A 24,209-nucleotide genomic window follows, 5' to 3' on the forward strand; every position below is an offset into this window, starting at 1 on the left:
AAGCAAGACCTGCATTAAATTGGCAACTAACACAATTTCCATTTTCTATAGGTAACTGTGTTCCAGTCTTATGATTAAGTTCATACGAAACAACAAAAACAGCAAAACAATCAACAACAGGTCTTACAACATATCTACATGTATATATGTGTATATATAGATCCATGTAAACATAAATACATATATATGCATTCATATGTTGGAAAACAAAAGGAATAAGCTAATATGTTTTATTTCCTTCATTTAACCAATGTATGAGTATTTTTAATTGGCAACCAACAAATCAACCTATTGAAACTAGTAATACAGGGTACTGAGCATTTCTCTATCAGCAGATCAATGCCTACAGTTCTTATGAACCATTGCACAGTTTGACACTACAATAGTACTGTACCTCAGAACATCGGGAATTAACTAGTTCTCACATTGCTTGTCTACTTGCTCTCTTTTTCAAGAAAACAAATAACATTGTCTATTGGTGATTTAAAAACAAATCTTAAGTCTTAAAACAGAAAATGAAAAAAAAATCCTCCTTGAAGGAGGAAAAAAAAATAATAACCCCACCATGTTGGTTAGGGCAAATACTCTCAACTGTAGCAATCATGCCATTTTGCTAAGTGTACAGAGTCCATGTAATGTGAGCAACCATAACTTTCACTGAGCGTGTGTAAATATTAAAACAGATTTCTTAAATATTTTTAACTTCTAATTTGTATTTTATGGTAAGGCAATGTGCTAATTCTGTTTATGGCTTATGTTCATGTGTTATAATATTATGTAAATAATTCAACATGCTGTAAATGAATAGTCAATAGATACAAATAATTGTTTAATTCTTTTTCTTAATTTTTATTTATTTTTTACTAAGTACAGTTACTGCAGTGCCCCAGCAGAGTAATTTAAACACCCTTTTGCATAAATGGTTTGGGATCCCAGACAGAAGGGTTTCAATTTGCTATCACAGACATACACACATACACACGCAAACACACTCACACACACACACACACACACACACACACATACACACACACACACACACACTCACACTCTCACTTTCCGCTCTCTCACTTCCACTCTCATCCCCTTTATGGGAAATGCTGTAGTGTTTATGTAGTCAATGTAACAGCCAAGAGATAGCCTTAGAAATGGAAATGGGAAAAGCAGAAATGATCATTGATAACTTGATAGATTTTTTTATATGTCAGAGTTCAAGACACCAAAGGTTGTAACTTAAATCTCAATTTTAAAAGAGTAAAAGTTTATATTGATGGCACTACAGGAAATAAAAGTGCTTATTATTCATACCTGTTCCAGAAATTTATTACACATAATACACATGAGACTTTTTTTTAATAATAGCATTTTGTCTTTAGATAGTATTATTCCTTTTAACCAAAGACTCCAGAATTATTAAAAAACAAAAAAAAAGGAAAGAAAAAAGGAAAAATAGGGGAAAATAAAAAAAAAAGACTGCTTCACACCAAAGGTTTAAAAAATATTTTCCAAATACACTAGGAACATTGTAAAAACTAGTAAGGAGCCAACAGAATGCTAACTAAGATACTGCCGTAAAGAAATCATTTAAGAAAAAAAAAGCAGCAACACCCTTAAAAATTTATTACTTAAAAATTGAAGTGAAACATTTCTGTAGATATATGCAAAAATTCTAACATCAGATTTTAATTTGCTTTGAAAAGTTCTTTTGTGATAAAGATAAATATGATCCAATATGATGACAAACAAAACTTTGTGTTCTTTAACTTTCAAAACCAAATGTCTCTCTCCTGTCAAATGTCCACTAATCTGATGCCCATTTGTGTGTCTTTGTACCACCAGAAGCAAGCTGACAGTTCCATCAGCTTGTATCTTTTTCCTTTTCAGTTCAGTAATTTGAGTTAAACCATGGTCATTTTAAACATAATTATTTCAAACAAAGTTGCAAATGATTTAAATTCCATAGCATTTAAAAATTTTTATTTGCATGGGTGTTTAAATAGTTCTGTTATGAATATTGTCCCTGCACAGTTCTGAATTGTCCTTTTATACAAAGTGATATTCTAGTTTCTTCACAATGTAGTGATTATCAGCCTTACTAATTACCTTGTAGCCTTTCTTAATATGCATATAATGCACATTTTCCAATGGCTAGAAAATGCAAAACACAAGTGGATATCATTGCATCTATTTTCATGTCTTTCTAAAAAACAGGACTACTAAAATCTCTGGGATACATGAGATAGTAACAAATGAGGATTATAAATGAGTAGCACATAAGAATTATTTTCTTGAATTTAAACTTACTACAGCCAGTTTCAGCATGTAAATATATAATAATGTTGGCTAGTGTGTAATTCTTGAACTAAGAAATATAAATAAAACTTAAAAGAATGTGTTGTGGTTTCATTGGGTTCAGTGTGTGTGTGTGTGTGTGTGTGTGTGTGTGTGTGTGTGTGTGTGTATAGTTTATTAGTATGAGTTAGATTGTTGAATCTTGGCTTTGTGAAAAGCAATGGAAAGCTTCAAACTTGGGACCTGCTGTTGGGCAGATTTGAGTTTGAGCTCAAACTTGTCACATATTAGGCATTTGACTATGCAGCTACTTAATCCATCTAACTGTTTTCTTATCTGTAAAGCAAAGATATAATTGCACCTCCGTCATAGGGCTGTTGTAAAGGTGGAATATAATAACCCATTAGAAGTCCTTGACACCTTGCATGGTAAGTGGTATGTAAACAGTAGATACTATTGTTGTTGCTTTTGTTAATTTTCATCATTACTATAATAGCACATATATCACAAGTTGTATTATGCCTAAAACTTCACAATAATTATTAAATGTTCTCTTAGTTTAGATATTTTATATCAAGGATAATTAATTTAAAAATTGGCTTTAGTCATGAAAATATGCTAAACATTATGCATTCATTTAACATTGAACGTATATCTGATGAAGACATTGTGCTAAGCTCTTTGCGAATTTAATATTCATTTAGTCCTTACCATATTCCTCAAGTAAAAGAAACTCAAGATCAGAAAGAGGGAGTACCTTGCCTGTGAGACTGGAAGAACTTGGATTCCTACCCAGGTTGGTCTCATCTTCAAATCCTTGTAAGCTCTTTCCACTTCAGCATTAAAAGCAACTGGACTTACTTAATTCACATTCATTTTGGTCATTTCTCAAAAAACATTTGCTGACAGTCTGCCTTCTGCCATATGTAGCACTAGTACTGGAAATGTATAGGTTGAGTACACAAAGCCCCTGCCCTGTGGGAATATTTGGCACCACTCAAACATGTAGGAACTCTTTTAAGGCCAGCAACTCATTTGGTGATAAGCTTCGTGACTTTCACCCCTCATGACTTTAGAATGTCCAAGCAGCACCTGATAGACACTATCTGTGAGGGAGGCAGCCTGTCAAGGACATTATTGTCCAATGCATTCAGGATTAAAAGGAGCTATTGCCATCAAAGAATGAACATCACTGAAAAGACCCAATTATGGGATGAGTGAAGAACCAGTTCTTCTCAGCTTACACTATAAATTGCAAATTATGTAGGGGCGGCTGGGTGGCTCAGTCGGCTAAGCGTCCGACTTCGGCTCAGGTCACGATCTTGCGGTCCGTGAGTTCGAGCCCCGCGTTGGGCTCTGTGCTGATGGCTCAGAGCCTGGAGCCTGTTTCAGATTCTGTGTCTCCCTCTCTCTCTGACCCTCCCCCGTTCATGCTCTGTCTCTCTCTGTCTCAAAAATAAATAAATGTTAAAAAAATTTTTTTTAATTGCAAATTATGTAAATCTACAGATGCAAAATATGTGCATTTGCAGTTGACGCCCTTCATGCTGAGTTTCAGCATTCTGTCCAGCAGAGAGAACAGAAGTCCGCTCCAGTACAGGAACACGTTCAAATAACTGGTGGGGTGTGTGTGTGTGTGCACACACACGCACGCATGCACAGAAACTCATGTAGGTGGGATGGTGAGAGAGCCAATAGAAAATGACACCATAGGTGCAATTCATGGCCAGTAACTTAGCTCTGGAATGGGAAAGCCCCAAACACCTTCCCTCAGATGTGCTGATCAATTCATAATTGGTAAATTCCCCTACTCATACTCCAACTAGTATAATTTATTCTAAAAACACTTCAGATATCCTCACTCTCTTCTGATATTTGTTCTAATTCTGAAATATCATATATCATTTTTTTCCACGCAGAATATCCCTCTGAGCCATTCCACCCCTAGAATAATAACAGCTTAGTAAGAAAATCTCTCAGAGATATCAATAGGCATAATAAGTCCATAATCTTTGATTTCCTAAGGCAGACAGCAGCAAGATAATGTAAATACATTCTTATCCCCATGTGATACAATGTGTAATGTGACAGAGCATTAGCCAAATGTGCAGCCCTCTTCCACCCTACCCACCATAGTATCACCCTACTATATGGACTAGAACCAAAGAATAATCATGAAATGGCCAATTCCAGAAAAGCCCAGAATGATTAGGCTTCTTTGGTAGATCTCCTTATCAATGTGTTTATTTGTGCATATTCTGATGCATTCTTTTGTTTGGTTCTAGTGGCCAGCTAGTACATTAATATTCATTCGTATATTTACTTTTTCACTTCAGAGATTTTTATTGGAAACACAAGGAAAAGCTCCTGGGATATACTCAGAGACAATGCTTAGTGTCCCACTAATACTGAGGAAAATGAATGTCTTTGAGGGTAAGGAGAGAGGAAAAAAAATTATCTCAGATTGGGAAGAAGGATACCTGGTTACATGGAAGTAGATATTTGCACACTATTCAGTGGTGGTGACCTGAGGAAATGGTAGACCTCAGAGCAAATGGTGTAATGAAATTTGGGAAACCTGCCCCTGGCATTGCCCCAGACATGCTACAAATGACAGACTCTTGTGATCACAGTGAAAGCATCACACAGGCTGGAGCATCTCAGTAGAAAAGAAAAAAAAAGCTTCTGTCTTTCTGCAGCAGTATAATGCTGCTAGATAGCTTCATTTAAAAAGTTAGATTCATCACTACATTCCCATCTGAGACCTAGTGGGTACTTGGCCCCTCAACCCCACAAAGTGGTATGAGAGACAACAGGATGGATTTAATGTTAGATCAGCAATATACTATTTCTAGGATTAGATGTGCAAAGGAAGTGGGCATAACGTGTTTCTGTTCTGAAAGAAAGCTAACAAGAGATCTAAAGTTTGGCTAGAGGATTAATATATCTCACACCCTATGTTTTAGAAACTCAAATGTGTATACAGGGCTTAATAGGAATTGTAAAATAGTAATATACACTTGGCACAAAACAATAGGGAGTGGTGGGGACTGTGGATAACTAGGGCGGACAAGCTCTACCTAAAAGCAGTTACTATTAAGCCCCATCCAATGGTTGCCTTGAGGGATTGCAACCCTGGGGTTGCCAGATGAGTCTTAGAATTCAAGAAAACCCCAAAGCACTGCATCTTTTATTTTCTGGACAGTTACAGTATGGTCAGAGAGACACTGAAACATTCATCCTTCCTATGCCAAAAATCCCATCCTGATGTTCTAGATCTGTAATCCCAGGAAAGAGCATATTACAAGATCTATGAGAGTATTTTCATATGAAGCAAGCTTCTATGCTATTATAATTGTGAAAGATCACTTTTCTTCACTTTCCTGGAGGCCGACACCTTATAAATGAAATTTTTTATGCTCTCTCAAGAAAGATATATAAACTTTTTTATATTATAAAGTATACAGAATTGCAACAGGGGTTTTCACAATGTGAACATATGATTGACTACTTTTAAGTCACTCTCTTTGAAGCTCAGTGTCTCTTTTCCCTATGCAGTGACTCAGAAGTCCCTTATCTCCCAACACTTCCTGGACCCATCCAGCAGTAGTGAACTTGACTAAGAACAACACAAAAACCACCCAAGGAGGGATTTCGGTGAGGACCAAAGAGTTATGAGGGGGCAAGGAACTTTTGGGAGAGAAATGGAGAGAGGAAAGGGGAGGGCAAGGGTGGAAGCTTAAGGGAGCTCCATCATTACAGAGTGTGCCATGGACTTAGGTTCTTGACGATGTCAACAACTTCAGAGATGAAGTCTGGGGCACAAATTAAATGGGAAATAGAAGTTACGGAGAAATTTCCACCTCCCCAAAGACCCTATGTAGAATGGAGCTTAGTGAATGAACCTGAAGTGAAGAACTAATAAAAAATTATCCAGAAACTTCTGAGGTGAAGCAGCAGTAGTAGAAGAGGGAAAATATACATGGAAAGGAAGACATTTTCTTCTAACTACAGTAACAAAATATTGACATGGTCGATAAACAAAATAATTTGAAAATCACTAGCCCACAGTGGTGAGTTGAAGAGCCTGGTATTACCCATTATACTGCTGCAGAAAGACAGAAGACGGAAGAAAGAGAAGGGGAGAGGAAAAAATAAAGAGAGAAAGCAAAGACTTTTGGAAACATTTTCAGCACCTGACACCACCTCACCCACCCCTCTAAGGTATGTGATGTGAATTTAACTCTCAAAATAGCAGTGTGAAGTATAAACTATTGGCATACCTATGTTACAGAGAATGTAACATGGAACAATTGGTATTGCATCCAAGGCCCATGAACTTCACCCCTTTACTTTCATGCTACAAAATGCATTGCAGAGCTTCAGTTTCACTGCTGGAGATACAGTACTTTTAAAAGTGAAGTCAGAAACAAGGTCAAAGTATTTAGGGAAAAAGGAAGGGAGGAGTGTTTACTTTTAAATTTCTATTTTATGTTTATAGTTTTACACTTTTTCAGTGTTATTTTTTGAAGCTGAGAATTGTCAAATTCTAGATATTTTGATGTTTCTTTTAATTTATTTGGGTGACAGAAGAGAGATGTATATGTAAATTAAATGAGTAACTTTGACACATCTTCGAAAGGATTTTGAAAATCTCCTTTCTTGCTTTCTCTTTAAATAAGGTTATCTTTTTTTAAGACATCATTTAGAACAATTTTGAATTGTAAAAGCAGTACTTACTTCTCAATGTGGAAGATGTTATTTTTTTAAGTCCCCAAAGTAATGGTTGAACCTTCCTTTATAAGTAAGACAATACAGAGAGAGAAGGCACACCACTGTGGTCAACTGGTCAACTGGACATGAGGAAAGAAGGCTAGGAGCCTGAAACTTTCCAAGAGATCAAAAGAATTTCTGAATGTGTAGGCTAATAAATGCTTCTGAGAGTTCTGAGATTTGTGGCAGGAAACCATCAGTGTTCTTTGAACCTCAATATAGGAGTGGCCCTGGGTAGAGCTTACATTTCTCATTCTGAATGGCCTAAGCCCTGACTGAATAAAATGGAAAGATTCTTTCCTCACCTAGTTTTCTTTACTTGCTTAAAAACACCCTTGGAGGGATCGAAGAACCATTTGAGTTGGAAATCTTTCAGAGTAGCTTGCCAAATCTTTATTTATTCATACTTATTTCTCATTCCACTTGCCAGGAATTCATTTGAACATTTAGAGAATCTCTCTGTATGTATAAGACAAAACTATTGATGCATACAAAGTACAAGATGATTAATAAATAAAAACTTTTAAATGTTTTAGAAGCTTCATTTAAAATTAAATTACAGGGGTGATCTTGCCAGTTTGAAATGAGCTTTTCCCATTTCAGCTTTGGCAGATAATAAGGACACTGGCTCCTGGCTCTTGTTCTTGTTCCAAGAACTGTCTTGAAGCACTTGGGACAGCCTCTTTAGAATCCTTGGTTTGGAGCAGCCCGGGAAAAGCAAATGTTCAGGAAGCGTCCCAAATTCACATAGCAAGTGCAAAGCCTGGGGAGGCCCAGCTTTCAATCTCCCCTTCCTAGCAGTATTAGGGTTCCCCAGAGAAATAAGAGCGAATAGAATGTGTGTATATACACACATAATTGCTCATGAAATTATGGAGGCTGGCATGTTCAAAATCTGCCTGGTGGACCAGCAGGCTGGAGACCCAGGGAAAAACTGATATTGCAATTCAAGTCCAAAGGCCCTCAGCCTGAGGCCAGGAAAGTTCCAAACTTGTAGTTCAAGTCCAAAGGCCATCTGCTGGAAGAATTTCTTCTTGCTCAGGGAAGGTCAATCTTTTGTTCCATTCAGGCCTTCCACTGATTGTATAAGGCCCACACACAATCTGGAAAGCAGTCTTCTTTACTCAAAAGCCACAGATTTAAATGTCAATCTCATCCAAAAACCAGAAATACCCAGAATAGTTTTTGACCATGTATCTGGGCATAATGGTGTGACCAACTTGACACATAAAATTAGCCATCACATGGCCCATATGCTATAAAGCAGCCAAGGTAATGTGAAAATGCAAATACAATCATGTCACTTTCCATCTTAAAAACCTTTAAAGTTTCTACGATATCCTTAGGAAAAGCCCCAATTTATCTTGGTTCTCAAGGTCCTTTGTGATCTGTCTGTTGCTCATTTATAGACCTCAGTTCTCCCATCCCTTGCTTGAATCCCAAGATCCCACCAGACCGAATTACTTTCAGTTTCACAGAGATACTATTTGTTTCTAGAAATTTACAGTTTATTCTTCCTGCAACATTTCCCCTTATCCTCCAAACTGTCTCCCTCATTAATTCCTATTCATTTTTCCAGGTAAAAATTTAGACATCACTTCATCTGAGAAAGCTTTCCTGACTCCAGAGATTGATAATTAATTCCCAACAGTCTGCCTAGCACATACCATATGCTTGTAACTATTTGTAAAATAACTGAATAAAATCCACATGTTCTGCAGAACCAAGAGTAATGCTGAGTATGGTTACATATAGTGTTAGGTGACAGCAAAAACTATTTTATAAGGGGCAATTTTCTCTTGGAACCAACCTTCTTGGCACTCTGAGTTTTGCTTGTACTTCAGTGATCGCCCCTTCTCGGAGTCCTTTGCTGGTTTCTCAATGGTTCCCCAACTTCTTCCTGTTGAAGTAACTCATATTTGTACCTTCATTCAATACTTCTCTTTTAAACCTCAGGCAGTTGCTTGGCGTTATATTTTGGATGTCTAATGGGTCTTTCAAACCCCAAATAGTCAAAATTGATTGTTCTCCCAAAGTTGAGGGTGACTTTAGCTACTATGGCTAAGACAACTGTAGTCATTTCTTCTTTTTCTTCTCCTCTCACCTTATGGTGGCTAAAAGTTCAAAATATACCCAGAAGCTATCCACTTCTCACACTTTCTACCTCTTACCACCCTTCTCTCAGTCACTACAGTCTGTAACCTGGCCTGTTTAAACAGCCTCCTACTTGGTCTTTTCGCTGCAGCCTTTCCCAACCTACAGACTTTTCAACAGCCAGAATGGTCACTTTGAAAGGAAAGTTAGATTATGGATTTGCTCTGCTCAAAATGCTACGTGCCTCTCTGTTTCAATCAGAGTAAAAGCCAACTTTCTTAAAATGTCCTGAAAGTTCATACACAGCCTGGTTCTCTGCACTTGCCTAATTGATGCTGAATCTTACTACTCTTCCCCTGACTCTCTGAGCTCCGAACATACTGGCCCCTTTGCTCTATCTCACAGGGCTTTCATTCTATTCACTCTGCTTCTAACCATCCTCCCCAGGACATACTTGATTAATTGCCTCACCCCCTTCAAGTCTTTCAATGAGTTCTATCCTTGCCAATTTATTTAATTTCAAGTCAAATACCTTTCCAAGCCCATTATTAGGGAGTTCATTGAAAGAATATTGCCTTGGTCATAGCCAAAGATTCTAATTTTAGTAAGTTTGGGGGTTGGACCCAGTGACCTATATTTTTCATAAGAAATAAGTACTGTCATGATCATTAAAGTTTTTTTACACTACTGAAAAATTCTCAGGGTTATGGTTTGACCTGACAGTGTCAGCACCCCTTAAAATGTTCTGAGTTGCCACATTAAGGCTTTGGCTAAAGATTTTGTTTCATCTACAAATCATGAGCATATCCAAAGAATGTTCTAACAGAAGACAAAAAATTCTTGTTCTGTTCTCTTAAATAATAATAATAATGATGATAATAATGATTATTAATAATAATTATGTTTTGGAATGTGCAGGACTTAATGGGAAAATATGTATGCATTTAGCAGAATAGGGATGTTCCCAATTTCTCTTTGAAAATGGAGATTCTTTCATTATGGGGACTTTTATCTTGATACTTGTTGATCCTAAGTCTCACCTTTCCATGTATATCATATTTATTTTTAACTCAGGATTTTCATTTCCCCTGAACCTAACACCTAATGGAAGCAAAGGGCTGACAATGAAAATGAGACTATGATGTTTGATCTAGGGTATAAATAGAAAAGCCTAGAACTTAGGCAGAAAAACTGTATAAACAGCCCTTAACTTGCTACATGACCTTAGGAACTGCATTTCAACTCTCTAAAGCTCAGTTTTGTCATCTATGACACAGAAGGAAAAATATTTTAGTATCAATGTGAAAGCATTCTATAAAGTATAAAGTACTGTAATACTGTGTGCGCTCAAATATTATTAGTATTATTACATAGTCATCTTCATTTTCTTGATCTACATTTATAATGGAAACTTGTTACCTTTCCTGTCTCTATGTTATTAGAGACAGTGTCTTACCACAATATAAGGAGAGTTGGCCATGATGGCATTTCTTCCTGGGTGTAGGCAATAAGGAGATCCATTATCTGAAAAGAGTTTGAAATAATAATAAAATTGGGAGAAATTTAGTCTGTTTTTTTTTTAATTATCATCATAAACCCACAATGCTAAAAATGTCAGAGATAAAATGCTACCCCGCTTCAGATTCCTTCCATTGCTCTGACTCTTCCTTAAGAGCTACCATTCTCCACTTATAATCCCTATGATTACGAGGGCTCACCCTCCTGCAGACTCTAGTGTGGGCACGTAACCCAGGCCTGACCTGTTGTTTTATTCTATCCAACTTGGCCACACTGATTTTTGTAAGATAAATATGTGACCAAGTCAGTCTAATCAACAGCAAACAACGCTAGGATTCTTGTGTGTAGTGAGTAAGATATTTCTTTATCTCAGCTGGAGTTGAGAACAGGGTGGGGAATACATGTGGCACTTCTAGCAGCCCCCCTGCCAGCACAAGGAGAGAATCTGCCTGGAAACTGAGCCAATATAACTTAAAGCAGAGACAAGATAAGAGTGAGACCATGTCCAGATGGCATCATTGGATCATGTGGAGACAGACACTTATGCCTACACTCTCTAGAATCAGATAGGCCCATGCTAGTTTGATTTGGGTTTTTATCACTTACATCCTGAAGATCACTAAGGCAAGGGTCTTTATAAAAATGAGTTTGAGGGGTGCCTGGGTGGCTCTGTCAGTTAAGCATCTGACTTTGGCTCAGATCATGATCTTGCAGTTTATGAGTCTGAGCCCCACATCGTGCTCTGTGCTGACAGCTCAGAACCTGGAACCTGATTCAGATTCCCTCTCTCTCTGCCCCTTCTCTGCTTACGCCCTGTCTCTTTCTCTTTCAAAAATAAATATTATTTTCTTTAACTGAGTTTGGTTTACCTTGGAAGACATTGAGTGGAGGGTTAGCTCATGTCAGAAGTAACGTGTGTAGTGTGGTCCAGTCAATGAAAGAATCCTGGGTTCTAGTGCCAACTCATTTCTGAACCTCAATTTTACTTCCTACAAAGTGAGTGAGGGAAAGTTAGGAGAGATGATTTCTGGATAATTCAAACTTCTAATAAGAAGATTTTCTAAGCATAGCTCAGGCATACCTTGGTACATGATGGAAATTTTGGAAAATGATCCAGATTTGAAAATAGGACTGTGAATCGCTTGCCAAAACACAAATAAGTCGTGTAAGACATTCTTTCTGCAACACATTATGACACTGGACTGATGACATGGAAACCCTAAGGCAATGAACATGACTGTGGCTGCCACACCATCTCAGTCATTTTTATTGCTTTTACCATTATATTTTGAGGTCAAAACACATGAGGCCTCTGTATTTACAGTTGTTCTGTTAATGCATTATAATTGCAGATGTACTCAAAAGGAGAAGCTTGATTTTTTTGCCTAAATGACACCTTTAATCAATTCTGAATAAAGCATGACTCCAATTAGAGATATCTTCAGAAAATCACACCTAATAGCATCATTTATTAGAATTCTAAATAGGAGCTCTTTGTTTCAATGTCATCTCCTTTTAACTGTTTTCCTAGGGAAGGACATGGTTTTCTGCACACTATGGCAGAGGGTGAAATTCTTATGATTGGGATTCATCATATCTGATCCTACACTAGGTAACTCATTGAACATGTTTTTCTGCTTAAAATAAATCTAACAAGCTATTTGGATTACCCACCAAGTGCCAAGTAGTATAGAAAAATGTGGAAGCAAGCAAGTCTTCAAACCTCTCCACAATATATTCGAAATGTAATGGAGGATACAGATGTATGAGTTAGCACATGACTAGCAAAGAAAGGGAAGTGTATTTCATGCAAGAGGAATAGCCTGAGTGACTATGAAGTCTGGAGGGTTGACTATGACAGATTGTGCTTGAAATGCAATCAAATGAAGATGAGGTCATACTGGGATAAGATGGGTCCTAATCCAATGATTGATGTTCTTATAAGAAGAAGAAATTTAGACACAAACATGCCGAGGAAGATGGCCATGCTAAAATGGAAGCAGAAATTGGAATTATAATGTTGCAAGTTTAGGAATGCCAAGGATTGCTGGCGACCACTAGAAGATAGGAAGGAAGAACGGACCCTCTCCTAAAGCCTGCAAAGAGAATGTGACTTTGCCATCCATCATGAGAAAAGGAAGCCCTTGGAAGTCATCAGTCTCCCAAAAAAGAACAAAAAGACTAGGTCTGAAATCAACTCATTGCCTTCAGCAGAGTTACCTCAGCAGACAAGCAGGGCCATGAGCAAAGATCAAGTTGTTGCCCCCGAGATTTGGGAGCTGTTTGCTATCTTGCATTATTGGATTAAACAACAATAACAACAACAACTAAACTATTACATTGCCCTAGTATATTCCCTTACTTTTTAGCTTCTTTTCCCACCCCAACCATCTATTTTCAGTTTCCTCTGATCTTCCCAGAAGAAGCAGTTTTATCTGCTAGCCAACTTCTTTTAGCCTAATGATTCAACATCCTATTATAGATATTGTACTTAAATAGTTCATAATCTCTCACTTCCAGACATGAAGAATGGAAAGAATTTTTCCTGAAGCTGTATGCCAACATGCCTCATGAGATAATTTCTCATAAGTTTTGTTTTGTTTTTTTTTTTCATTGAAATGCCTTTGTCCCAAAGGATAAGAACTTTGGCAAAACTAGCCACAGCAACAATGAAAAAGTCCTGGTTCTCTGTGTGTCCTCAGTACCTAGCACTATGCCTTGTACAAGGCAGGAACTCAGAGAATATTCAACAGAGAAATATGTGAATGATAGAATGAGTATGTTTTTGCTGTTATTTAAGTCAGAAAATACATGAAAATATTTAAAGTGTCCATCTTAGAAGATAAATGAAAAAAAAATGTGTACACTTAAAAAGTTTGGCTCTTCAAATGGAATGGGATGAGCTCTATGGAATTGTCACAGCCCCAATAGCAAAGGCAAGCAAAGGATATAAACTATTTTCAATGGAAATAAAGTAACATGGTTAAAAGTAAGGGCTTTAAGTGTCACAGGGCCTAGAATTGAAGCCTGGCTCTAGCTCCTATTATATGAGTTTCTTGGCAAATTTCTTCATCACTCCTCACTTTTTTTTTCTTCTGTATAGAATGTAATTTATGGCTAAAAGGATGTTAACCAATTATTTGCTAACTCAACAGAGACCAAAATAAATTCCAATAAATTTAAGTGGAAACAAAACAAAACAAAAAAAGAGTTCAATTAGAACAGAGTATTCCCCTTTTTGCCTTTAAAAAAGTCTGAGTTATATGTGGGATTTAAGAAACAAAACAAGCAAGTGAAGGGGAGAAAAAAAGAGTGAGAAGCAAACTAAGAAACAGACTTAACTGTAGAGAACAAACTGATGGTTATCAGAGGGGAGAGGGTAGAGAGGATAGGTCATACAGGTGGTGGGTATTAAGGAGTGTACTTGTGATGACCACCAGGTGATATATAGAATTTATGTACTGGAATTTAAATAAAAAATTTCTCTTGTTTGTTTTTTTAACTTTTTTTTTTTTTTTTATTGAGAGACAGCGTGAGCAGGGGAGGGCAGAGAGAGGGGGAGACACAGAATCTGAAGCAGGCTCCAGGTTCTGAGCTGTCGGCAGAGAATCAGGTGTGGGGCTCAAATTCACAAACCACGAGATCATGACTTCAGCCGAAGTTGGACACTTAACGGACTAAGCCACCCAAGCGCCCATAAATAAAAACCTTTAAAAAACTAGGAAGAGTTAGATGAAAGAATGTGGAATCTTTTGTAGAGCACCTGCAGCTTAATTGTCTGTAGCAAAGAAAATAAAATTGAAATTTTTTATATAAATGTTTACTGTAATTGTAGAGCCCCCAAATCATTCAGTGATTATGTTAAAATGAAATGGTATTACTCAGAGTCAGTATTGTTAATTCTCAGTATAATATTACATTTCAAAAACAGAGTTTAGTATAAATATAGCTTTGGTGAGAAATTATGAAATATAAGTTTTGACTTTAAGGATAACTTTATTTCCATAGTCATAATGTTATTAAAATCACCTTCTATGGATTTGATATCAATAAAAAATGGATAATAAGAGGATAGACTTTTTATATCCATTATAATTTATTTTTCTGAAAAAATAAAAAGTAACATACTGAAAAAAGGCTCAGAGTTTATTGCCACAAGTAAATGTGGAATTTCTGTACTAGTAAGTAATCAATAGATATTAACTAATACTATCTTCATTCTCGTCGTCTATATTATTTGCCAATAATCTGCTAGGATCTACAAATTTCAAGGTGAACAGTTTCAGTTCTCTTCCCTGCCCTTGAGAGACTTGTGATCTAGAAGGAGATTATTACTAGTTATATTCCTATCAAAGACCCTCTTCTGTTGAATCTCAGAATTTCATATTTTGTAGCGGTGTAATGCAGCAACTGATGTAAAAGAATTTGTTATAGCAGTGTTTTTGATTGGAAAAACTCCTCCCATGTGGCATAATCAAGGGACCGAGGTCCAGCCTTGGGGCCGTCCAGGACTGATTACTTTAACTGCTGATCCAGACTGCTTTCCATGGAGCTTTCCATGATTGCAAATTCCTTACCTGATGGCACTTTAGTTTTTGGAAGATCAATCTTGCACAAGTTAATGCTTATCCTGATTTGCAATACCTTACTGTAAGGGAAATTGCTATTCAAATTATGTGAACATTTTTGAGAAAATTATATGCATCATCTTTTGTGTTTCTTATCATCAATAAATGAGAGTACCTGTATTCCCAATTCTCTCCAACATTGTTATAATTTTGCTTAAAACATTTTATAAGTTATTATTCATGAAAAGACAACCATTTGTTTCTGCATCTCATTGGTGGTTAATAAGATCAAATATTTTCATATGTTTGTTGGCCATTTTTCTTTTGAGAGCTGCCTAGCAATGGCAAGTTTGAAAATAGACACATTTCAGAGCTATCAGGTTAAATAGAGTTGAACTCAGTGAAATAGGAAGCAGCTTACAATGAAACCAACACTTCCAAGTGGTCTTTTCTGAAGGATGTAAGAAAATTTGTATTGTTACTAATTAATTATAAATAAATCCTTTGCTTTTCTTCCCTGCTAAAGAATGGCCAAGAATACAGCATGCCTATTTTGGTCAGTGTGTGTCTTTTATTGTTCTTTTCCCAGTGATATTACATATATATTACAGATATGTGTGTCAAGACACTAAAACCCCCATCTTGGGTTCCTGAACTAATAGAAAAAGGTCAGGAAATAGACCAGGATATGGTCAGAATTCTTTCATAAGAAATGCATGTAAGCCTGGGAATTCCATCATCCCTTGAAGAAAATTAGTTGCAAGGCTCACAAATGTCGAATAAAAGTTATGTTCCAACCCCCTTTGGCAGCTGTATAGTTCTAGAAGCCACCATCTCTGATATTCCTCAGGAAAATCTCTGAATTTGTATAGTGTCTTAACTTCCCAAAATTGTCTCATGGAATTGTTATAGAGGCAGAGAACACAGGTCTCTTGGCACTTAATCCAGTCTGTTATCATTGTGTCCTTTCCAATATGATCTAGTAATTATAGATCATAATTATCAAACATCATCTAGCAATGGGGCATTGGGGATGGGACCACATCTAACAAGAATCAGGTTAATTCTTGAGTTGCTAGACCAAGGTTTTCTAGAATGTTGCCTGCTGGAAAACCACTTGTAATTAAATCGCCTGGGCTGGTCCCATTCCATATCTACAAAAGTATAATCTCTGGGATTGGTACCTTAAAAAGCTCCCTTTTTAAACAAGCACCCAGAGGCTATTCTGTTGTATACGGCTAAAATAATTAATTAGTGCTTCTCTTTCTTTTTGTGGAAGGCATTAGGATGGACTTAAATTCAGTTTCAGCTTCTCGTAAATTTTGTTGTCGTATTTTATGCACTAATCATTTTAATTCACTTATTAATTTGAGCAGAGTGAAAGAAAAGGGAAAAAAATGATATGAGATTCAGAATGCCAAAACAAATTAACTATTAATGATCCAGAAGGTTTGGATGAACAGTAGTCCCCAGTCTCAAAAAAAAAAAAAAATCCCTTATTTAAGAGGGCCTTCACTTAACTGCTTTAATAAGAGCTAGTCAACTGAAAGACATCTTTGAACAAATAATAAAGAACATGGTGTCTCATGCATAAACAATGTGGTGTCCTGAGAGATGGGTGGATGGGCTTGGAGCCAGACAGATCTGCATATAAATCCCAGCTCCTCTCCTTATTAATTCTGTGGCCCTGCTTAAACAATTTAAACATTCTAACTCTTAGCTCCATGATCTATAAAATGAGGCTAATACTATTTCTTCTTTACAAACTTGTAAATATTTTAAAGTTCCTAGCATTAAGTAGACACTTTGTAAGGACCAAGATAGGAAATGATTAATCAAAAATGTTGACTATGACCAATGCCAAAGAATGTGGCCTTATATGAAGTTGCTGGGTTTTGTCACAGGTAGTTCTTATTTGTTTACTGTGGGACTATATCAATGGACTGTTTATGGTTTTATTGACCTGACAGATTAAAAAAAAAAAAAGAACATAGCTCAATTCTTTTTCCTCCTGTCAGATAACATGATAAGAAACAGAAGAAATAAGCTTTTAGCCTCAAATAATGTTAATTTTTCTGTTACTAAAACTTTCTTTCACTGAGAAAGATAAATTCAGTTTCTCCAATAAAAAGGAAGCCTCTATTACTAACAAGTTGACTCCAGGAGTAAATAAGACATTAAGAAATAAGATTCTACCTTTGATGTAACAAGCACAGGTGAGGACAGAGAAATACCTTGCTTTGCATGACAGAAGTAGAAGAAAATAATTAAAGATAGAGCCCTGGTTCTGAATGGAAGCGATGTAGTGCACATCCTATTCATGGAAAATAATGAAATCCAACTCAACTTCTTCACTTTCTTCTTTTGAATAAGCAGCTGAATAGACCAATCAGAAGCCCTATTTCATGTATCCAGGTGGTACTGCCAATCAAGGTACCCCACATTCCCCGTCTCCTGAATGCACTTTTTGAAGCAATTAACCAATCCGCTTCAACTCAATGATTTGTACTAGAGTAGGCATGTCACCCACAGGCCACGTGGAGTCCTTTAGGGGAGACTGAAAGAATTTGAGAAAGAGTACCTTTCTTTTCTAATAGAGAAAAGAGAAAAAGAGAGAATCCTAATAAGATTGTTTAGTGCCTATATCCGACTATTACAAAAGCCCAGGACTTTTTGGTTACCTGAGTCAATAAATTCCCTTTCTGTGCTTAGGCTGATTGGACTTGATCTCTTAAGAGTCTAATTTCATTGGTCTGAGAGGCTGGGCTACAAAAGAACTGGAAACAACTGTGTCCTGAAACACCCCTTGATTCTGCCAACTAACTCTATGGTCTTCAACAATGGTTTTCAGTTTTTAAGCATTTTAAGTAAATTTTCCAAGATGTTGTTATTATTGCTGCTATTGTTGTCATTCTTGTGTTAACATGAAACTATGAATGTCATAACTCTGCTTTTCATCCCACTAATTTTGACCTGACCCTGGAAGATGCATACCTGCAGGCATATGTATTCTTCTGATTCTGAAGCCTGGGTGAGCTTCAGAGCATGCAGTCAGCTGGAAAGTCCACAAACAAGACCAGCTTTCTGAGAAGGAGCCTGCCAGAAAAGCTGCTACAAGCATATTGTGTGAGCAGCTGGCCTCAGCAGCAGTGAGAATTTACCAGAAAAGAAGATGGAGAAAAACGTTTGCAAGCAACAGTTTGAGATCAAGAGGGTCCAGAAGGCATAGACTTTATGTGTATCCCCACTGCATTTAAAATGGGATCCTCAAGACAGAGGTCTCCATCCATCCATCCATCCATCCAATGGAATGGAGTCAAGAATTTGCTATTAATCACATTTACAATTTGAATGGAATTTATCTTATTCCAAACTCAAATGATGATTCACTCTGTAGTTGGACCTCCTCCATTGAACAGGCTGTGCAACCTTCTTGGCTGCTAGGCCAAGTGGAGGGCTTCCAGGTTGCTTCTTTCCTTTTGCCTTCATCCCCTCCATTCTTGAACGTTGTTCAATCAGAAATGACCTCCTAAATCACTGGGATCTGGCCAATAATCCTCAGGGAGTTTTGCATTGCAAGACAGAATGAAGACAGAATAACTTTTGAAATCAGATTTCAATCTCAATTTCCCTCCTTCCCTCTCTCTTTTCCTTCCTTCCTTGTTTATGGAGTACCTATTCTATGCCAGACACTATTAGATACTAGAGATATAGAGACGAACAAAAAACAAAAACAAAACAAGAAACAAAAACAATAGCAGCAACAAAAAGAAAACACAGTCTCTTCTTTCCTGAAATAGAGGATCATTCAATGAGTAAACACCTTAAGTAACTTCCTATTTGAGCCGAGTCATTTCCTGTGTTGTAGCCTCAGTTTCCTCATCTGTATCATGGATATAGAAATGCCTACCTTGCATGACTAAAGAAGACTTCAGGTATGTGAAATCTTGGAAGCTGGACAATCGAGAGGTGAAAAAAGATGTATGTCTTAAAGATTAATGAAATTAGTTAATATTATCTGGAAACCCCTGTGTTTTTTACTTTGTGGTAGGAGAAGCTAAATAGAAGAAAAACTATGAACCTATGGTCAGTGGACCTCATCTGCTCTGAGTCTCCCAGAGCCTCTTCTATAAAATGGTGACAGTCAGATTCACCCTACCTCCTCAGAGGGCTATGCAAGAATTGTGTGAGTTATTTTAAAAAGAGAGAGAGAGGGAGCAAACATTTAAAGCACCCTTTGCAAACTGAAAGCAGTGGTTCTTGATTTGGGGTAATTCCCGCCGTCTTCCCCCACCCCCCAGGAGACATTTAGCAACTTTTAAAAAACACCTTTTAGGGGCACCTGGGTAACTTAGTCAGTTGAGTGACCAACTCCTGATTTCACCTCAGGTCATGATCTCATGGTTTGTGAGTTCAAGCCCTAAGACTGGCTCTGTGCTGACAGTGCGGAGCCTGCTTGGGATTCTCATTCTCTCTCTGTCTTCTCCCTCCCTGCCCCTCCCCTGTTTATGTTCGTGCTCTCTCTCTCTCTCTCTCTCTCTGAAAATAAGTAAACTTTTTATTTATTTTATTTTTTCAATATGAAATTTATTGTCAAATTGGTTTCCATACAACACCCAGTGCTCATCCTAACAGGTGCCCTCCTCAATTCCCATCACCCACATTCTCCTCCCTCCCACCCCCCATCAACCCTCAGTTTATTCTCAGTTTTTAAGAGTCTCTTATGGTTTGGCTCCTTCCCTCTCTAACTGTTTTTTTCCTTCTCCTCCCCCATGGTCTTCTTTTAAGTTTCTCAGGATCCACATAAGAGTGAACACATATGGTATCTGTCTTTCTCTATATGACTTATTTCACTTAGCATAACACTTTCCAGTTCCATCCACGTTGCTACAAAAGGCCATATTTCATTCTTTCTCATTGCCAAGTAGTATTGTGAAAATAAATAAACTTTTCAAAAAGCACCTTTCATTTTATTTATTTTTGTACATTTTGTGTGAGAATGTTTAAGTTCTAGTCTTTTAACAAATTTAAATTACACAATACAGTGTTATCTATAGTCATCATGTTATACATGATATCCTCAGTTTATATTATTATAATTTATTCTGTTTGTAGTTGAAAGTTTGTACATCTTTATCAGCTTTCTCCTATTTATCCCAACTACCTACCCCTGTCAACAACTTTCCTATTCTTTGTTTTTATGAGTTTGACTTTTTTTTTCCTAAGAGTCTATATCTAAGTGATACCATGCAATATTCAGTATTTGTCTTCCTCTCTCTGTCTGGCATTATTTCACTTATCAGTATCCTCCAGGTTTATCCATGGTGTCACAAATGACAGGATTCTCTTCTTTTTAAAAACTGAATAGGTTGATGGGGGGTGGGAGGGAGGGTAGGGTGGGTGATGGGTATTGAGGAGGGCACCTTTTGGGATGAGCACTGGGTGTTGTATGGAAACCAATTTGACAGTAAATTTCATATACTAAAAAAATAAATAAAAAAAATAAAATAAAAAAATAAAAAAAATAAAAACTGAATAATATTCCATTGTGTGGTGTGTGTGTGTGTGTGTGTGTGTGTGTGTGTGTGTTACATTTTTTTTTTAATCTCATTTGTCAATGAACAACTTAGGTTGTTTCCATACCTTGGTTTTTGTGAATAATGCTGCTATGAACATGGGAATACAGATATCTCCTTAATATCTCATTTCCTTTGGCTGTATACTCAGAAGTGGAATTGCTGGATCTTTTTGTAGTTCTGTTTTAATTTCTTGAAGAAACTTCATACTGTTTTCCATAGTGTCTGTACCAGTTTACAACAGAGTACAAGGGTTCCCTTTTCTCCACATTCTCACCAACATTTGTTATTTCTCGTCTTTTTGATAATAGTCATTTTAACAGGTGTGAGGTGATATCTGGTTTTGATTTATAATTCTCTGACAATTAGTGATGTTGAGCACCTTTTCATGTGGCTATTCCCATTTGTATACCTTCTTTAGAAAAATATCTATTTAGGTTCTTTGCCCATTTTTAAATTGTGCTATTTAACTTTTTACAATTAAGTTGTATGAGTTCTTTATATATTTTAGATTTTGACCCCTTATTGTATATGTTGTTTGTAAATATTTTTTTCATATCATAGGTTGAATTTTAATGTTATTGATGGTGTCCTTTGTTGTACTGAAACTTTTTAATATGATGTAGTCCTGCTTACTTATGTTTGCCTTTGTTTGTAATATTAAAAAAAAAATCATTGCTGAGACCAATATCAAAGAGTTTACCCTCTATGTTTTCTTCTAGGAATTTTTTGGCTTCAGTTATTACATTCAGGTCTTTAAACCATTTTCACTTGTTTTCATGTATTTTCTGAGATAGGAGTTCAGTTTTATTCTTTTGCATATGGCTAATTTCCTAACACCATGTATTGAAAAAGACTATCCTTTCCATGTCATACATTCTTAGCTCCTTTGTTAAAAGTTAATTGACCATAAGTGAGAGGCTTTATTTCTGGGCTCTTTATTCTGTTCCATTGATCTATGTGTTTGTTTTTATGCCAATACCAGACTGTCTTGATTATTATAGCTTTGCTACATAAAGTCGGGAAATATGATGCCCCCCCCCCATCTCTGTTCTTCTTTCTCAAGATTGCTTTGGCTATTTGGGGTTTTTGTGGTTCCATACAAATTTTAGGATTTTTTTCTTTTTCTTTTTCAAAAATGCAGTTGGAATATTGATAAGGATTCCACTGAGTCTGCACATAATTTTGGGTAGTATGGACATTTTACAATATTAATTCTTCCAATCCATGAGAAAGAATGTGTTTCCACTTATTAGTATCCTCTTTAATTTCTTTCAAAACTGTCTTATAGTTTTCAATGCACAGATCTTTCACTTTCTTGGTTAAATTCATTCCTAAATATTTTATTCTTTTTAATTCTATTATAATCGGATAGTTTTCTTAATTTCTCTTTCTGATAGTTTGTTTTAGGTGCATAGAAAGTCAACTGGCTTTTATATACTAATTTTGTATTCTGCTACTTTGCAGAAATTGTTTATTACTCCTAACAGTTTCTTTGATGGTATCTCAATTTTCTGTATATAATATCATGTCATTGACAAAGAAAGGCAATTTTAATTCTTCCTTTCACATTTGGGTGTCTTTTATTCTTTTTATTGCCTAATGACTTCCAGTACTGTATTTAACAAAAGTGTTGAGAGTGAGCATCACTCTCTTGCTCCTGTTCTTATAGGAAAAGGCTTCATCCATTTTCCCATTGAGTAAATATTAACTGTTGGATTTTCATACATTGTCTTTATTATGTTGAAGTATGTGTCCCTCTACACCTAGTTTGTTGACAGAATGTCAAATTTTGTCAAATGCTTTTTTTGCATCTATTGAGATTACCACATGATTGCTATCCTTCATTTTGTCAATGTAGTATATCACATTTATTGACTTGTGGATTTTGAACCACTCTTACCCTGGAATATATCCCACTTGATCATGGTAAACAATACTTTTAATGTATAACTGAATTTTGTTTGCTAATATTTTTTTGAGTATTTTTGTATCTTTGTTCATCAGGGATATTGGCATGCAATTTTTTTTCCTGTATTGTCCTTGTATGGCTTTGGTATCAAGGTAATACTGATCTCATAAATGATTTTGAAAGTACTTCCTCATCTTCTATTTTTGGAAAGTATTTGTAGTAGGTCTTTTTTTTTCTTAGTGGCCAAATTTAATGAAAATACAGTGGGTTCAGGAGTAGGAAGATTGACCATGCTCCTTACCAGCTGTGTGACCTTTAACAAGTTACCTAACCTCTCTGAACCCACTCTCTCAGCTGGATAAAAAAATATCAAATGATACCTATGTGATGGTCCATCTAGAATGTTGGTGATGGTGCCTGGCACAGGGCAGGTATGCTAGTAGCAGAGAAAGAAAGATGTGACATTTTGACCTAGTGCTATTGTATATTTCTGGTCTCCAGAAATTCATTCATGTCTGCATGACATAATTGTTAATACGTAAATTCTTCCTCCTGTCCTCTCCCACCTCCCCTGCATCCCCTACCTACTAAACATGATGTTGTCTTTGCACATTCAACTTCTCCCTGGCTCCACCCTCCAGGGAGACTTCTGTCTTTGCCAGATTTCTGTGCTGCAGATCTGAGAGAATGGCTAGGGCTCAAACACCACCTCCTCCCCATGGCCTCTACTCACCCCCCACCTCTCTTCTAACTGTAGTAGGTCTTTTTTAAATGTTTGGCAGCATTCATTACTGAAGCCATCTGGTCTTGGATTTTTCTTCATTGGGAGAATTGGATTATTAATTTAATCTCTTTACTAGTAATTGGTCTGTTCAGACTTTGTTTTTCTTGATAATTCAGTCTTGGTAGGTTGTATATTTCTAAGAATTCATCTATTTCTTCCAGATCATCCAATTTGTTGGTACATACCTGTTCATATTAGTCTCTTAGTACTTTGTATGTGTGTGGTGTCCATTGTAATGGCTCCCCTTTAGTTTACAACCTTATTTGCTTGAGTCCTCTCTCATTTTTTCTAGGTGAGTCTAGCTAACAGTTTTTCTAATTTTTTGAATCTCTTCAAGCAACCAGCACTTAGTTTCAATGATTTTTTCTATTGTCTTTTTGGTCCTTATTTCATTTACATACTCTAATCTTTGTTATTTTCTTCCTTCTATTAACTTTGGTTTTAGTTTGTCCTCCTTTTTTTCAGTTCTTTGAAACTGAAAGGTTAGGATGTTTACGTCTGACAATTTTTGAAGATGTATTTGGTTGTCACAACTGGTAAGGAAGTGGAGAGGTGCTATTGGCACCTAGTTGGTAGAGGCCAGGGATGCTGCTAAACATCCTACAATGCACAGGACATCTCCCCACCCCCAATAAAGAATGATTGAGACCAAAATATCATAAATGTCAAGGTTGAGAACCTCTGCAAAGTGC

General features: G+C 36.6%; 2 long non-coding RNA genes across 3 annotated transcripts in view; one reads left to right on the forward strand and one right to left on the reverse strand.

The window, feature by feature from the left end:
• Positions 1-3,131, reverse strand: part of LOC125934464 (uncharacterized) — a 168,451-nt gene extending 165,320 nt beyond the window's left edge. For both annotated transcript variants that reach the window (XR_007461413.1, XR_007461412.1), the window contains exon 1: positions 3,050-3,131. This is a non-coding gene — a long non-coding RNA (uncharacterized LOC125934464). The remainder of the gene's footprint in view (positions 1-3,049) is intronic.
• The window catches only part of LOC125934465 (uncharacterized), a 362,030-nt gene that overhangs the window by 310,984 nt on the left and 26,837 nt on the right, over positions 1-24,209 (forward strand). The window lies entirely within an intron of this gene.

This window comes from Panthera uncia (genome assembly GCF_023721935.1).
Source record: "Panthera uncia isolate 11264 chromosome A1 unlocalized genomic scaffold, Puncia_PCG_1.0 HiC_scaffold_17, whole genome shotgun sequence".
NCBI lineage: Eukaryota > Metazoa > Chordata > Mammalia > Carnivora > Felidae > Panthera > Panthera uncia.